This window comes from Mauremys reevesii, linkage group 17, assembly GCF_016161935.1.
Source record: "Mauremys reevesii isolate NIE-2019 linkage group 17, ASM1616193v1, whole genome shotgun sequence".
Classification (NCBI taxonomy): Eukaryota; Metazoa; Chordata; order Testudines; family Geoemydidae; genus Mauremys; species Mauremys reevesii.
Genome location: NC_052639.1, coordinates 31,278,414 through 31,292,888, shown reverse-complemented (window position 1 = coordinate 31,292,888; position 14,475 = coordinate 31,278,414). Strand labels below are relative to the sequence as shown.

At 55.2% G+C, this 14,475-nt stretch overlaps 1 protein-coding gene across 2 annotated transcripts in view; it reads right to left on the bottom strand.

The window, feature by feature from the left end:
- The window catches only part of LOC120385050 (maestro heat-like repeat family member 5), a 194,328-nt gene extending 180,935 nt beyond the window's left edge, over positions 1-13,393 (bottom strand). The window contains exons 1-4 of one of the 2 annotated variants that reach the window (XR_005589232.1): positions 13,257-13,393; positions 11,331-11,457; positions 10,098-10,287; positions 9,593-9,679 (exon numbers count right to left, since the gene is read on the bottom strand). The gene's annotated coding sequence lies outside the window, so the exon portion shown is untranslated. Of the gene's footprint in view, positions 1-9,592; positions 9,680-10,097; positions 10,288-11,330; positions 11,458-13,256 lie in introns of those variants that run through there. The other variant, XM_039504144.1, reaches the window with a different exon arrangement.
- Positions 13,394-14,475: the final 1,082 nt, after the last annotated feature.

Below are 14,475 nucleotides of genomic sequence, written 5' to 3'. Positions count from 1 at the left end.
AGACTGGATTTGACCGATCAGGGATGTTCTGGGACAGGGTGACCCATCCAGAAGGGGGTATTGGGGTATCCTCTGAGAACCCTCCTGTCCTCTACCAATTGAAGTGGGTAATAGCTCCAGGTAGGACCACCCTGAGAGGATTTGACCAAACACGGAAGTGGTGGCGGAGTGACCTGCCCGCAACAGGATCATATGGGCCATCTAAAGTTCTTCACACCACCTCTACTATTCACACGGTTTCAATTGTCTTAAAATGACACCACAGAAGGGAAACATGTACCAATTCAGAACAGAGATATAGCTCCAAAGGCGAGGCCATGATTTCTGCAAAACACATCCTTGGAATGAGACGGCTCTCTCTCTGCAGTGTTAAGCCGCACTTCCAGGACGATGCTGCCAGTCACGCAGTCATGGAGCTCCGGAGACTGGCGGGCTTGCCCAGGCCTTCGGGCACTGCCTATTCTGATCGGGCATGCTTCCCTTCTTGGGATGGCCTGGAGGGGATGAGTGCAAAAACTCAGATCGATTAGCAGAGGATTTGGTGGGGATTTCTATGAGGGGTGATGGGCCTCTCTTATGGGCAGGTCACCCCCACTCATGGCACTCCTTCACTCATTCAGGTGAAATCCTGCTCAAGGTCCTAAGTGATGAGGCCTCCACCAACTGGGGTGAGTCCTTGGAGGTGCTACATGACCCACTCTCCGGATGTGTGGGTCACTGCTGTCTCCCAGAACTTTCCTCCGTTGCTCAGATCCATCCCTGAGGTAGACCAGATGATGATAAAATACCTCCCAGACTGGGGGGGAGGAGTGGGAGGAGCTCTTTAGAGGGGTCACATGCCACCTCTGTTTCTGCTCACGTTTGCATCTTGACCCCGGAAGTTCCTTTATGTCATGTGTCATCTCCTGGTGACAGACGAGTGATGCCTTAGGGGTGAAGGGAGGTCCTTTGGCTGGAACCAAATAACTGTCCGTGGCCGCCTCTCCGTCAGCCAGACCCAATGACCAGAGTCAAATGTATAGCCGCCTCCGCTCAGGGCCAGGCCCAACGACCAGAGTCTGCGGCGTGCCGCCTCTCGCCAGGGGGCTGTGTGTGCCCGGTGACGACCAGAGTCCGCGTGGGCTGCCCGGGCCTCTCCGCTGGGCCGTGACCTGCAACCATGACCAGAGTTCGTGGTGGCCGCCTCGCTCCGCCGGGTCTGCAGTGTGGCCCAACGACCAGAGTCCGTGGCGGCGCGCTTCTCCCTCTGGGGCTGCGTGTGGCCCAACGACCAGAAGTCCGATGTGGCTGCCCGCTCCGTCGGAGCTGTGGGGCCCAATGACCAGAGTCCGTGTGGCCGCCCGCTCCGTCGGGCTGCGTGGCCCAACGACCAGAGTCGTGTGGCCGCCCTCTCCGTCGGGGCTGTGGGGCCTAATGATCAGAATCCGTGTGTGGCCGCCTCTCCGTCAGGGGCTGTGTGGCCCAGAGAACAGAATCCGATGCGGCCGCCTCTCCGGGCAGGGCTGTGGGGGCCAGAGACCAGAGTCCGCATACAGCCGCCCTCTCTGCCGAGGCTGTGTGGCCCAGCGACCCGAAATCGTCTGCAGTGGCCGCCTCTCGGGCGGGGCTGTGGCCCAACGACCAGAGATCCTGTGGCGTGGCCGCCCTCTCCGTCGGGGCTGTGTGGCCAAGCGGACCAGGAGTCCGTGGTGGCCGCCCTTCTCCGGTCGGGGCTGCGTGTGCCCCAGCGACCAGAGTCCGTGGCGTGCCGCCTCTTTCTCCGTCGGGGCCGTGGCTCCAATTGCTGACCAAGTCGTCGTGCGCCGCCCTCTCCGTCGGGGCCGTGTGACCCCGCGACCAGGAGTCGATGCGGCCGCCCTCTCCGCTCGGGGCTGTGGCCCAACGCACCAGAGTCCACGTCACGGCCGCCCGGCTCCATATCGGGGGCTGTGGGGCCAGAGACCAGAGTCCGTGCGACGCCCTCTCCTCTCTGTCGGGGCTGTGGCCCCAGCTGACCAGAATCACCGTCACGGCCGCCCTCCTCTCGGCAGGTGCTGTGTGGCCCAAGAGACCAGTGTCCGTGCCGCTATCCTGTCTCTCACGCCTGTGGCGGCGATGGCTCCAGACAATATGGCTGCTCTCTCCTCAGTGCTGTGGCCCAGCGTGGCAGAAGTCAATATCGCTGCCCTTCAGCACAGGGCTCTGTCTGGCTGAGAGTTCAGAGACAAGATGGCCGCCCCTCCTCTTGGGGTTGTGCAGTCTAGTGGCACATTGGGGAGGTGGGCTGCCACCCAAGGATGGATGGTGGCTGGGTAGGGGACCCAGGCCCTTATTACCTCCCCGGGTCTACCCCAGGGCCTTGTCCATGTGCAATGTGTTCCCGGCACTGAGTCAGTGGGAGGATCCAGCCAGAACATCCCGACGTCAGTCACCATGGCGATAGCTGGATTCTCCCAGGTTACTTCCTACGAGATGTGTCTCTAGGCCATGGGCTGGGGGTCTCCTGGGCTCCCCGGTAGGAATCTCCCAGAGACTCAAGGCTCCCTTTGCACGTCTGCAGGCACCCGGGGATGGGGTTGGAGTCTCCCGGCACCTCGGGGCTCTGCAGTCAGGGGCACTCAGCTGCTTCTGGACTGGAGCCTACAATGTGCATCCTCCATTTTCGGCATCTGCCTAGACTGAGCTGAGCTGCTCCCTTTCTCACACTGGTGCTCCAGTTGTAGCATGTCCGGCAGGGCTGGGGAGGGCTTGGCTTCCGGCCTTCGCCTAGACTGTGAGGTTATGTGTGACTGGTGCACCCCGGCACATCCTGCTCTGCCTCTTCTCTCTCCTCCTTCCCATGCAGCAGCTGAGCCACCGTCTCCCAAGAGATGTGATCAGTGGTGAGGCTCGGTTGGCTCCTGTTAGCCTCTAGATGTCTGTAAGAGGGAGAAAGGGCAGGAACACAAATCAGAAGAACAAAACCTTCCAGCAGGTGGTTTTCCCAACCTTCAAAACCACCACACTTTGCTAATGCTCCTTTGTAACTTCCTGAGAGCTGGCATTGCATGTAAAGAGAGCACCCAACCCCCTACAACCTCCGCTACCCTGTGGGCCTGGCAATGGATAGAGGGAGTCTGGGAGACTTTCTCCTCTCTCCGCCTGGCTCTGATGACTGAGGAATCACATGCAGAAGCTCTGTAGATGTAGAGGGCTCTGTGCAAGGGTGTGGGGAGAGATGTCAGACATAGACCCAAGGTTGGGTGGGGTTGTCCTGACTCTGCAGTAACCTTCATTACAGTGAGAGAGATTTCAGAGTTCAGCTACACAGGTTCTGCCCTGCCAACCGTGTGTGGGCTGGGGCAGAAGTGGGGCAGTGATGCACTCCATGAGAGGAGTAGGGCTCAAGGGGGCCCTGTGGTACGGGCCGCTAAAGCCCCTGTGTGCTGCGTTCCCGCCCGGGCCGGCTCTGCCTGGCTGGGTGGAAGTAGGCGGCTCGCAGCACTGCCGTTCCTCATCACTCCCCCCGGCCATTTGGGGATTTAGTTGGGATCGGTCCTGCGTTGAGGAGAGTTGGACTAGATGACCTCCTGAGGTCCTTCCAACCCTGCTAGTGATACTCTATGAGCTGCTCTTGCCTGTAGGCTCAAACCCCTACCCAGCTCCTGTTGGCTCTCCAGTCATTAATCCCCACCTGGCCCTGCCCCTAGCTGCTCCTCACTCCAGCTCCAACCTCGGCTCGACCTCCACTAGGCCCCACCCACCCCGGCTCCAGCCACTGGGGCCCAACCGTCCCTGCTCTGATGTCCGACACCAGCGATATGTAGGAGTTGTTCACCTCCGGGCTTTCCATGCGTATGGCCCTGACTTTTGTCAGCTCTGGTTTTCATCTGCCATTGTGCTGCCCCGTCACATGGCTTTTATTAGATCCCCTTTCAACTTCTTCAAAGTCTTCTCTACGCCTCACTGACCTACACAATTGTCTGTCATCTGCCAATATCCACCTCGTTGTTCAGTCCCTGTTCCAAAGACGCTGTTGTACGTGCCATAGCAGGACAAAGAGGTCTTCTGTGTCGGTCCCGGTTCCCTTAGTCGAATCGGAACCCGACACGAGATTTCCAAGCTTCTGCAGCCATTTGTAATGTCTATTGAGGATGTGCCTGTGGTCCTGTCACATGTCAAAGGCACTTCCTGAAAAGCTGAAACAAAGAGGAAAGCCAGGTTGGAAGCCCCATGGTGCTGATGTGACTGATCAAGTGCCTGAAACCTCCCCTTCAGATGGCCATTGCCACATGCTATTAGCTACCCAAGAGTCTGCAGGCAAGAAACAGCAACTCAGCTACTCCCAAAATAGCCCTGGACAGAGAGGAGACCCCATTCCGTGCGTAACTTCCCCCTCCCAGCATCACACGTCCACGCTAAAACACAGGCAGGTGGGAGCAACTCTGTGGGATGGAACAGAAAAGCAGAGGTGTTAAATCATCCAACATTCACACAGATCCGCATAGGAATTTAGACTCTAACAACATCTACTGAAATCCTATGTGGCCCTGGGCCTTCGTTCCTAAGAGGTCACAGGGAAAGATGTTCCCAATGTGCACTCAGGGAATTTCCTATGAGCTGATAAATCAAGATATGAGTGGTTCCTGGCCTGAAATCTCTCCATTACAGGGAGGGCAAGTGATGAATCTTTCCCTACAGAGGGTAATTGTCATCATCGCACCACACCACCCTTAATAATAACAACAGCCCTTTTCAATTCTGTCAATGTTCTGACCCCTTCTATGAAGACAGTCTCCCACACAGTTCTAAGGCTACGTCTATTCTAGGAGCTAGGGATGGAATTTCCTGCTCCCGTACACATATTGTGGCACCTCGATCAAAGCTCACGTGATCATCCTTCTTCCTTAAACACTGTCCTTAGACAGAGAGGACATTCAAACTGTTTTCAGGCCCTGTGCTGCATCCCTGTACTTCCCACAGAGGCACAAACACACAGAGGTATTTCCTTACCTTCATACAGACCAGGAGATGCCATCTTCAGTCACTGTTTCAGACAACAAGTCACAGTAATGGTGGATAGTATTTCCTAGACAGACAATGAATCTCATAACTTTTCAAATCCTTTGCTTAAAACTGCGAAAGATGCAGCCATTCTCCCAAGACAGCCCTTGGGAAATTAAATACATTCCTTACATCTGTTCACAAAGCACATTAGATAAAGCATCAGAGCCTAGAAGTCACTGAGAGACTGATTTCCAAAGGAGATTGAATTCACATCATGCTGGTTTCCCAAGGCGCCAAAGAGGAGTTATGGGCAGGGGAGAGTTGGTCACCGATCGATACAGCTAAGTTGCTCCACTCATCTTGGAAGTCATGTTATCTCTCTCTCTCTCTCTCTGTCACACACACACACACACACACACACACACACACAGTTTTAAGATTCTGGTGCTGTGAGAGGGAACAGAGCAGCAGTCTAGAAAGGGCTTTGGAAGGAAGCAGGTCAAAAGCTCAAGTGAAGTCAACTCCTGCTTACCAATGAACAGGGCTGCAGAATGTCTGATTGTTGTCTGTGAGCTTTCCAGGTATTCTAAGGCGTGGAACAGGAATTTGGGGATGTGGCTCTTGTTGTCTGCATCTAGGAAGAAAGAAGGAAGAAACGCACAATATACAAATGACATGTTCTTCCCAGGACTAGTCCAGGAAGCCAAAGCATAGAGCCAGGGCATGGCAACAGCCAGTATGAGCCCATACGCCATAGCAGCACCTCTCTGGAGTTACTGTTGTGTTCTCCAGAACCTCAGCTTTTGTTTTCAGAAAGTTTGCAGGTCTAACAGTTCAGGAGAAAAATTTCAAAAATGTGAAGGGATTGTAACTCATGCAGAAATGAACCAGCAGAGAGCCTGGAATAGAGTCCTGCCACCCGATGGAAGCGGATGGGTACTCAGGGTGTGGGGTTAAAAGGTCTCCCTCAAGTCCCCATTCACCACTCTGAAGGCACAAGGAATTCACCTACCAAGCACTTCCAGGCACACTTCCGGAGCTGTGTGGAGCCATCCCAGGCATGCTGCGGAACAGCGTCTTCAAATGAGCCCACCTGAAACACTGCGCAGCGGAAGAGCGTCAGTTTGCATCTCTGCAAGAGAAGGTGAGACCAAGAGGTTCTCACTGAGAGAGGACAGTCTGGGGACATGGAGCCTTCCCGTCCTTGTTCTCCTGCTTTTCCTGCTAGTGGAGGAGATTCCTGTCATTTGTTGTACACAGGAGTGTGCTCAGGAGAGGGAATTGGCTGGAGCAGGCCAGAGCCGTCCTGTCTTTGGATGGTTTGGAGCGGTTGACCAGGGCCCTGCGCTTTGGGGCCCACTTCAGAGGACGCAGGACGTGGGCCATGCTGGGGCCAGGCGCAGTACTCCAGTCCCACTATGCTATGCCCCCACCTCGCCAGCGCCCAGCGTCGTTTGGGAAATGAGGGGGTGGGGCTTTGGGGGGGAGGAATAGGGATGGGGCAGGGGGCGGAGCAGGGGTGGGAAGAGGTGGGGTGGCACTTGGGGGAAGGGATGGAGTGGGGCTGGGGCTTAGGGCAGAGTAGGGGGTGTTGTCCCAGGCCCTGTGCCCCTCTATGGACGGCCCTGGAAAGATTCATAAGAGATCTCCACAGCTCAGTCCTTAGGTGCAAAGAGACTGCATGAGAGCGTGAGTCAGCTTTGGGATCCCAAAGAGTCGGACCAAAGGGCCCCCAGATCAGGCTTCCCTCCACATCCCAGTTGGCCCAACAACAGAGGGCAACGTTCGGTGAATTCTGGGAAGCTGGGACCTGGAGAAGTTCTCTCAGGAGCTCCAGGGAAGAAGTCAGGCAGCTGCACCCACACTTTCCAGAAGGCTGTGGGCAGATATCAGCTCCCTGAACTGAAGGGGCTCTTACAGATCTGTGCTCCCTTTTCTTTGCTGCCTCTTGTTATGAACCTTTGGATGCAGCAGCCCAAAGGCCTGAGGCCCGTCTTTGCAGGAGAGGGTCAGGGCTCTTTCCCAGAAGAGGCTTTCTTCCCAATTGTGCTGTGTGCTGTGAGAATGGATGAGGCACTGGGCTCCAGCATGGAGTGAAGCAGGGAGGAGAAGACTCTGCTTGGGCAAGGGCTCTGGCCATTAATGGAGTGGGGCCCAGGAGATTCTGGCTCTTTACTCTTAAGGAAATAATGACCGTGGCACTTACCAGTGTCACACTCTCATCGGTCTTCAAGGTGCAGCAGGAGGCGGGAGCAAGCAGTGGATCATCTTCTGCTGCACGATGGGTTTGTCCGGGTCCTTCACGCTGCTCACCACGTTGCCAAGCAGTAAAATGGCAACGGGCGCCGCTGTCCCTCTCCTGGCAATGACACACGGGAGTGGAAGCCCGGTTAAAGCCAGGCAGGATCAGAGCATAACGTGACAGAGTCATAATCCATACGCTGCTCCGGTTCCCCCGTGTTAACTGACTTGGGTCGCGGGAGCAGTGAGGCCACCAGGCCAGCGCCATAGACATCTTGTGTAGAACAAGGCCTGAGACACTGTGCAGGGCAGTGCAGCCCCATGGTGTCCTAGACACAATTTCTGTCTGGAGAGCACAGAATCCTAGACCCCTAGAAGCTTAGGGGAGAGGGAGGGAAGGCTGCTGGAGACTGGTCTGGGGAAGGGGAGGAGCAGCTGCTGGAGCCTTACAGGGAGGTGCTGCTACAAAACACAGCAGTTCTTTTGCTCCTTGGTGCCCCTGAGAGCCGGGAGATTCCCGACCCACCTCTTTCCTGCTGGGAATCTCCACCTCTTTGGGGGCCGGTGTTCTCCAGACAGCTGGTCATCTGCCCAGTGCCAGGACCCCTCTCCCCGAGGCCAGGCGGCAGCAGGGGCTGGGAGCATGGCGCTGATGCTGAGGTTTGCGGAGAAGAGCTCTGACAGGGAGGTGGCTGAGCAGGAGATTCCCCACCCATGGCAGGGGCCCCCCTGGGTGGCTTCTGGGCCGGGCTGTGGGGTGGGTGGGACGGGGATGGGAAGAGAGAGACAAGGGCACCAGAGACAGGCGGGGGGGGGAGGAATGGGGTTCTCCTGTGTTTCCCAGCCTTACGTCATCAATGAAGGGGCGAAGGCTGACTGCAATGTCCTGGGAGATGGAGCCAAGCCCTCCCCATCCAGGAGGTAGATGATGTCTGCAGCTTGATGCATGGCTCCCATGACACGCCCTCTATCCGTGTCACAGAACATGTCCATGATCGCTGGCAGCTGGGCCCGTAACGAGTGCACCTGCAGCAATGGAGAAGGCAGCTCATTACTACCCTGGATGACAGCCTGGGGCATATGCTGGCCCATCCCACTCCCACCTATGAGACACCACGGCTGGCACAGCCGCCCAATGGGGCACAAAGTCATTCTCCTGTCACTCTCTGCCAGCTGCTCACTGTAACCTTTGTCTTTGCTCACCCGCCTCCCCCACTGCATCACATCTGCAATCAGGGGTCAGCTCACGGGAGCAGGGACCACGTCGTGCCTTGATTTGCTCAGTAAAGCACCTCCAACATTCGAGTGCTGTGCGTTAAACAACAAGGCTTGTGTGGGGATCTCGCTCTCATTGCTGGGCGATTCGATGAACATCGGCTTCTTCGGTCCCCTGGGCAATCCACGCCCCTCACCTTTTCTGGCTGGAGCACAATACTGCCAAGGCCTCGCAGACTGAGCCGACGTACAATGGGGTTTTTATCTTGGGTCCATTCCATGAGCTGTGCCTGGAGCTCTGATTTTGTCAGTATTGTCTCAATGGAAGGACTCTGGAGAAACTGGAAAGAGCCAAATCAACATCGGGTTGAGGAGCAGAGGTCTTCCTGTGGGGTCTGTCCCCTGGACACTCATCTTTACCAAATGGCCACTTGCTCCCATACAACGTCTCCGGTGTGTAGGGAGCCAGTTGCTGCTCTTTCAGTTGGCTCATTCCCAGAACTTAGACTAATGCACAAGTCACAAATAAACCCCCAGGGAAGGGGAATCTCCAGGCCCCACTGAGTGCCATGGAGAGACCCTGGGGCAGAAGAAAAGCAGAACCCCAGGAAAAGGTGAGGAGAGAAGCATGGCCTTGGGGCACCAGAGAAACATCTCCTCTTGTCACAGGATCCCACCTAGGTACATCCAGCCAGGAGCGATCTCACCCTGTCTCTCCTCCCTCTCTGTGCCATGCCCCACCACCATCCATGTGCGGAGAGGAGCTAGCTGGCTGGAAGGCTGCTGAGCTGCTGACAATGTGCCCAGAGCTTACTGGCCTGAGCTGCTCTCCTGTCAACTAATGAATCTCACCTCAGTGCAGAAAGTTATGGCGATATTTCTCTGCTCCTCCTCCTTCTCCTTTGAACAGTGGTGACGGCCTCTCTGAAGGCGGCAGGGAGCTGAGGGTTCTCAAACTCGATCATGGCTCTGGAACATGGGCAGAAAGTCCCTTGTGGTTATCAAAGGGAGAGAGAGTTCCTCTCTAGTTGCTGGGCTGAGATGGCAGCCTGGAACAGAGGAACATTTCACAAATCCCATTCCCAAGAGAGACCCACTGAAGAGGAAACTTTGGGCTCCTACCTTGCAATCACGCCAACACCCTGCAGTAGTAATATCGTGAGGCTATCATGTCCCAACCCTGCTGAAATTGGATGCTGGCAAATTCCTTCCAGTATCCGGGCATGGAAAAAGAGTCTTCACAGCCTCCACCGACGTGCTAAAGACAAAAATACCAGTGTCAGGCAACGAGATCAGCCCCAATCATGGCAAATCTGCACACGCCTGGCACACACAGCATGGACAGCAGGAGCTAGCCTCCCCGAGGATAGATCCAGTGTGATATCATGGTGCTCCCCTGCCCAATGGGCCCTGTCGACACTGCAGTTTCATTGAGTTTGTAACCAGTTAGTGACACTGTAGCTTCTTAAGATGGTTGATGTCATCACTCAATGCGGTTGAATACTTGATTCTTTACTGTGACAGGTAACAGGACTCAAGCGGGCATGTGGGGCCAGATCCTTAGTTGGTGTAAGCGAGCCTGGGCTAACTATAGCACCCGAACAAATGATGGCCATGAACAGCCTACATGTGTTTAGCAGAGCACATCTGTTCTTCCTTTTCCTTTCAGTCATTACCTTAGGGGGTTGAGGCAGCTGGATCCCTCCTCGGGGCTGGATGTCGTGCTGGCCATGTAGGTCCCTGGCAAGTGCAGATCCATCACATACTGCACTTGCCTGACGCAGAGGATGAGCATCTGGGGATACATTTCCAGGATGGCTTCTCGGTATCCCCATAGGAAAGGACCTCGTAAATGGTCCTCATTGCCTGGAGGAAAGAATTTCCTCCACTATCCCAATCTGCCACCTGCCCCCATTGCCATTCGCTATTGTCCTTTTCTCAGGTCTCATTTCCTCCCCAGCCTATTACAAAGAGGATTGGCTCCTGAGAGGAGGAGACATTTGGAGGGTCCTGAACCTTCACCCATTCCTGGAGCGGAAGCAGGATGGAGCCCTACGGAAGGTCAGAGGAGTCTGGATGATGTTATTCCCCATTATTTCGCTTAATGGTGCAGACTCTGTGCTTTGGGTTTCCAGCCATGACTGCACAGGCTGAAACCATCCTGAGGAGATCTGTTCTTGTAGACCCAGTGTTTCTGGCCCAGTCAAAGTACTGGACATCTCATGATCCCATGCTGGGAAGATTTCTAGTCACAATTTAGAGAGCCAGAAACCTGGATACTTCCAAGAGACACCCGAACTGCACCTGCTCACTAAAGAGCCACCTAGGCGGCAAACAGAGCCAGGGCACCAGCAGATAAACCGCTTCAGATCAGTAACTTTTCCTGGGTGAAGCTTTATTTACACCTCTTTGGTTTGCTAGGAGGTGGCCAGGACACACTCAGGCCTGGTCTGCATTACAGAGTTATGTCAATGCAAGGCCCCTCACCCAGCATCACCCTAACTATGGAATTTCCTTCCCATTGGCAGAACTGCCCCTTGGTGCCAAATTCATAACTCCACCTCCACAAGTGGCAGAGAGTCCAGGTCGATGCAGTGTCAGTGTAGACACAACGTCGCGTACGTCAACTGGCTTTCAGGAGCCTTCCCACAATGCCCCACCCTGACCGTACAATCGAGACGAGCGCTTCTGGTGAGGACGTGCACTGCCGACACAAGCAGCAAAGTGCAGACACACACAAGGGATAGAATTGCTGTGGCGGCTGTATGCCGAGGTTACGCAGGTCGGCTTCATTGTGTAGTGGAGCCGTGGCCTGAAGCTAAGAAGGGGTGAAGCTCACAGACACACACAGATGCACTATCCTCCCCGCGGTTGCGGGTTCTCAAAGTGACATCTCAAACCTCACTTACAGCCAGAGACACATTGCCGCTCTTCTCCTCCCGGTGTCTCTGCTGGAGCTTGTCCAGCAGCTGCTGCAGCACCTCCCTGGGGAGCTGTGGTTCTTCCCCCAGGGCCTTCCACAGCTCAATGGCACATCTGCAGATTCAGAAAGAGAAGTCAGACCTTCCCTGCTTGGCCACCTCTTGCCCTCCCCAGGGAGAGGCTTGGAAAGCGGGCAGGAAAGGCGTCTGAGAGGAGACACCGATTGGTGCAGGAGGCTGAGGCAGGGCAAGTCCCGTCAGAGAAGGTTGTATTTATTCCTTTCCCTAATGGGTTGTTGTTCCTGAAGCTAGCACCGCTGTTTCCAGGACAGTGACCATGATCTGACCACCGAGTGACCAGCACAGTGTGACCACCAGACTGTGCAACATTCTGCTCTGTTACGCTAGGCTCAGTCCCGAGGAACTTGCCTGACCTCAGTGCAGTTCCTCTGGCTATTTGGGGGTGTAACTGAGACCCAGCATTTGGCCAAGTGTCTCTTAGCAGCTGAATCCTACTGCAGTGTGGTGGACGGGTCAGACACTGACTCAGAACATGCCCTGATAGGAGAGGGTTCAGGGGAGATTGTACTGCCCAGTGTGACAGAGCTGGAAGGAAACTAGTACTGAAATCCCCCTCCTCTCTTCTCTCCATTCTTGCTGATCTAACCGCTCCTGGTCCCCCCAGGCATCCGCACAGGAAGACTGCAGACAGATCAAAAGGCTTCCAGTCATTTAACTTCCAAGTTTGGTGAGGAAGGTCGGACATAGTGGTCAAGCCCTGGGGACACTGAGAACTAGGTTGGACAAACCAAGAGCAAATGGCCTGGATTTAAGGTCTTCAGGAAGCTTGACTGAAATTCTGTGCCAACGCTGCCGAGTTTCTATAGCTTCTGAGCACAGACCCTGGAAAGCACTGGGGCTGCTTCAAGGAATTCAAACCTGAAAGGTTTACAAATCAAACACTCAAATCAATATGAAAACCAACACTGTATTCCTCTGGTAACGGAACTGGGTAAGAAATTCAGTTTCTTTCATGCTGCTCTTCAATTCTCTCTCCCATGTGACACAGATTTGTCTATGGTCAGTGCAGAACTGCATTGCAGAGGATGCTGAGGAAAGACGGAGTTTTGACCTCTGGCGAGGGTCCAGTTGGGTTTCACGGCCCCTAGGCACATGGAGACTGTATTATAAACACCTCAGCTGGATGACTCTGCAAAGTGATCGGCAATAACCAGCAGGACTCAGGGTTCACAACGTATTGAGATGAAAGAGGCACTCACCCCTCTCAGAGCTGTTCTTGCCGGCTGTCTGCAGACTCAGGCAGGCTGCACTGCATTTACGCTCTGGTCATGTGTGGATCATTTATTTATTTATTTAGTTTGCAACAATTAGGTCTGGAACTTTCTGTCTGAAGAGATTTACCTCTGCTGCAGCGCCATAAGGATGAGTGCATTTTTTCACCACTTCCTCAGCCATGGAATAACTAGGGATCTGACTGCAGGTAACAATCCTGCACTGGTCCCCAGCGGACGGACAGATGGACCTCATGGACCTTTTCCATCTCTGCCTTCTCTCACACAATAGGGAGCAGCCAGACCTCATGACCCAGGGATGTGGAGTCATTTATTGGCCCTGTACTGGATGGGAGAGGAAGTGGGGTGACCCATAGCAATCAGGACAGTGCTGGACTTCCCCAGAAAACTGGCACGTCTCCATCCTGGGGAGTGCAGGAGGAGGGTTGGCTCCTCAGTGGCTGGGCCTGGGCATCTCCTCTTGGTGAGCCTGGACAGCTCTCTGCACAGCAGGAAACTCCCTCCAGCTGCGTGAGCCCGACGGACCCTTCCCGGACTGTGGCCTGTCGGTAGGAGCAGGAAGAGAAATAATGGCCTGAGGTGATAACAGAGCAGCTCCTACCTGTCCGAGGACAGCGTGTGTGCCACACAGCTCAGAACCACGTCCTGGGGGTGGGAACGAGCCAGCAAGGCCGTGGCCCTCAGTGCTGCTTTTCTGGCTCTGGGATGACAGACGTTGTCCAGCCAGATTAAGATACGTCCCACGTCTCAACCTGGAAGAATGCCAGAAAGTTGAGGATGGATTTATCCATGAGTGACAACCTCCCAGGTAACCCCTCCTGGCAGCCCTGCAAGCCGCCTCTCACCTCGGTTGCCCATCTTGGCTCCTCCATAATCTGAAGAAAGAGGCTTTGACAAGTCCAGGAACCCCAGCCTTCCTGAGGTCTGGTTTAGTACCTTAAAGCTCAGAAACACACACAAAGACTTCCCCAAACCTTACCGTGGGCACAGCCCAAACTCCCCTGCTATCCCAGGGCCTTCCTGCCTTAGCAAACTGCTCTCAGCCTGCTCTCAAGGGCTTCCTGCAGGAGCCTTTCCTCCATCTCTGCAGCTTCCTGCTGATCTTTCGAGCACCACCAGTTCCTCCAGGCCCGAGCTTCTCAACCCAGTTTCCATTGTGGGCCCCATATGTGCTGTGTGGGGCACGTCCAATACCACCTGTTTGGCCCTGAGGATGTCCCAGGTAGAGAAGCGCTGCTCCAGACCCAGCTGGTTCCACTGATGTACCCCAGAGCCCATCCCAGAGATGGCAGGCAGGGCTAGTTGGACAGGGCTAGCCAGCTCCAGGCCCCAGCCCTAAGGAGAACCTCTACACTGCGGGATTTTAAAACCTGCCGTAACCAATCTCAAAGCCGGGTCTCTAACCTCGGGCTCAGGCTATGGCACTGGGAACAGCAGTGCAGACCTGGAGACTTGGGCTGGAGCCCAGGCTCTGAAGCCCCCTCCTCCCCAGGCTTCAGAGCTCCAGTTCCAGCCGAAGCCCAGAAGAGGCTGCGTTGCCGTTTGGCCCCACAGTGCCAGCCCTGGGAGCCCACGTCCATAGGGCCAGGCTTTCCGGCTCCTGCTGCAGAGTATGCAGCACAAGGTGAACAGACCCGAAAGGGACAAGCCGCCCCCTAGGGCTCTTCCATGAGGAACTGGTCATTGCTCTTTCCTCTCTCGAACAAGGAGCAGGAGCTACAACCCGGGTGGCTGGATTCTGGTGCCCTGTTCTGCTAGCAGGAGTTAGAGCCCTGCACAAATCAATCTGCTGATTGAGGGGCCATTTGTTATCTTCCCCC